The sequence below is a fragment of the Neolamprologus brichardi genome, unplaced genomic scaffold, assembly GCF_056152115.1.
Source record: "Neolamprologus brichardi isolate AB-2024 unplaced genomic scaffold, ASM5615211v1 NODE_ptg000057l+_length_122400_cov_1, whole genome shotgun sequence".
In the NCBI taxonomy this organism is placed as follows: domain Eukaryota; kingdom Metazoa; phylum Chordata; class Actinopteri; order Cichliformes; family Cichlidae; genus Neolamprologus; species Neolamprologus brichardi.
The window spans coordinates 20,001-22,500 of record NW_028270050.1 but is presented as its reverse complement, the minus strand read 5'-3'; positions in this window follow the sequence as shown (position 1 = coordinate 22,500).

Here is a 2,500-nt window from a genome sequence, read left to right as displayed (position 1 = left end):
GTGCTCTCTCCATTTGGCCGAGGCAGTGAGTCGGCCTCCTCTCTCCTCTACGGTCGAAAAAGATGTGCTGCTGGAGCACTGGCCCTGCTGATGTGTTCTCTCCATTTGGCCGAGGCAGTGAGTCGGCCTCCTCTCTCCTTTACGGTCGAAAAAGATGTGCTGCTGGTGAACTGGCCATTGCAGCTACTCACATTGAGCATGGCCCTTGCCCTCCAGCAGGCCCCGCGGACCCACATACTCCTCTGCTCTACTCCCACACTAGCTTCTTCTCCTGCAGTTACCCTCCACCACATATCCAGCATGGCCCTTGACCTCCAGCAGGCCCCGCGGACCCACACTTAAGCCCCCCCCCCACTAACAAAGCAAAACACCACTGGCAAAATCCTCGTGCCCCTGGTACTCCAGAAAGTAAATTGAAACGTGCCCCTGGTACACTGAGCAGAAACACTTTGCCCCACACACATACACACTCCTGGTGCCTATGGTACGACAACTTTTCTCCGTGCCCCTGGTACACTGAGCAGAAACACTTTGCCCCACACACATACACACTCCTGGTGCCTATGGTACGACAACTTTTCTCCGTGCCCCTGGTACACTGAGCAGAAACACTTTGCCCCACACACAGACACACTCCTGGTGCCTATGGTAGGACAACTTTTCTCCGTGCCCCTGGTACACTGCGCAGAAACACTTTGACACACACACACACATACACACACACTCGTCGTGCCTATGGTACGACAACTTTTCTCCGTGCCCCTGGTACACTGTGCAGGAACACTAAGCCACAGACACACACACTCGTCGTGCCTATGGTACGACAGCTTTTCTCCGTGCCCCTGGTACACTGAGCAGAACAACTTTGCCACACACACACTCTTCGTGCCTATGGTACGACAGCTTTTCTCCGTGCCCCTGGTACACTGAGCAGAAACACTTTGCAAAACACACACTCCTGGTGCCTATGGTACGACAGCTTTTCTCCGTGCCCCTGGTACACTGAGCAAAACAACTTTGCCACACACACACACACACACACACACACACACTCCTGGAGCCTATGGTACGACAACTTTTCTCCGTGCCCCTGGTACACTGCGCAGAAACACTTTGCCACACACACACACACACACACACACACACACACACACACTCTCCTGGTGCCTATGGTACGGCAACTTTTCTCCGTGCCCCTGGTTCACTGCGCAGAAACACTTTGCCACATACACACACTCTCCTGGTGCCTATGGTACGACAACTTTTCTCCGTGCCCCTGGTACACTGAGCAGAAACACTTTGCCCCACACACATACACACTCCTGGTGCCTATGGTACGACAACTCTTGTTCGTGCCCCTGGTACACTGACCAGAAACACTTTGCCACCTCCGCTGTACGCACCCTCCTCCCTAGCTAATTTGCAATCTCCCCCACCTCCAGGGGGACCACCATGACAACTCCCTGACTCCCTTACGGCTGAACAAGATGCATGCTTCTCCACTGGCCCTGCTGAAATTCCCTCTCCATTTGGCCGAGGCAGTGAGTCGGCCTCCTTTCTCCTTTACGGTCGAAAAAGATGTGCTGCTGGCGCACTGGCCCTGCTGAAATTCCCTCTCCATTTGGCCGAGGCGGTGAGTCGGCCTCCTGTCTCCTTTACGGTCGAAAAAGATGTGCTGCTGGTGCACTGGACATGCTGAAACTCCCTCTCCATTTGGCCGAGGCAGTGAGTCGGAACTCCTGTCTCCCTTACGGTCGAAAAAGATGTGCTGCTGGTGCACTGGCCCTGCTGAACTACTCACATCGAGCATGGACCTTGCCCTCCAGCAGGCCCCAGGGACCTACATCACACCTTGCTCTTGTCTCCCTTACAGCTGAAAAAGATCCATGCTTGTGCACTGGCCCTGCCTAAATTCCCTCTCCATTTGGCCGAGGCAGTGAGTCGGCCTCCTGTCTCCTTTATGGTCGAAAAAGATGTGCTCCTGGCGCACTGGCCCTGCTGCTACTCACATCGAACATGGACCTGGACCTCAAGAAGGCCCCAGCGACCCGAATGCTCCCCTGCTCTTGTCCCCCAGTACCTTTCCTTCTCCTGCAGTTACCCTTCCACCGCATATCCAGCATGGCTCTTGACCTCCTGCGGGCCCCGGGGACCCACATTCTCCCCTGCTCTAGTCCCCCACTAGCTCGCCTTTCTTGCAGTTACGCTCCACCACATATCCAGCATGGACCTTGACCTCCAGCAGGCCCCAGGGACCCACACTTAAGCCCCCTCCCACTAACAAAGCAAAACACCACTGGCAAAATCCTCGTGCCCCTGGTACTCCAGAAGGTAAATTGAAACGTGCCCCTGGTACACTGCGCAGAAAAACTTTGCCACACACGCACACACACACTCCTGGTGCCTATGGTACGACAACTTTTCTCCGTGCCCCTGGTACACTGAGCAGAAACACTAAGCCACACACACACACTCCCCTCGTGCCTATGGTACGACAGCT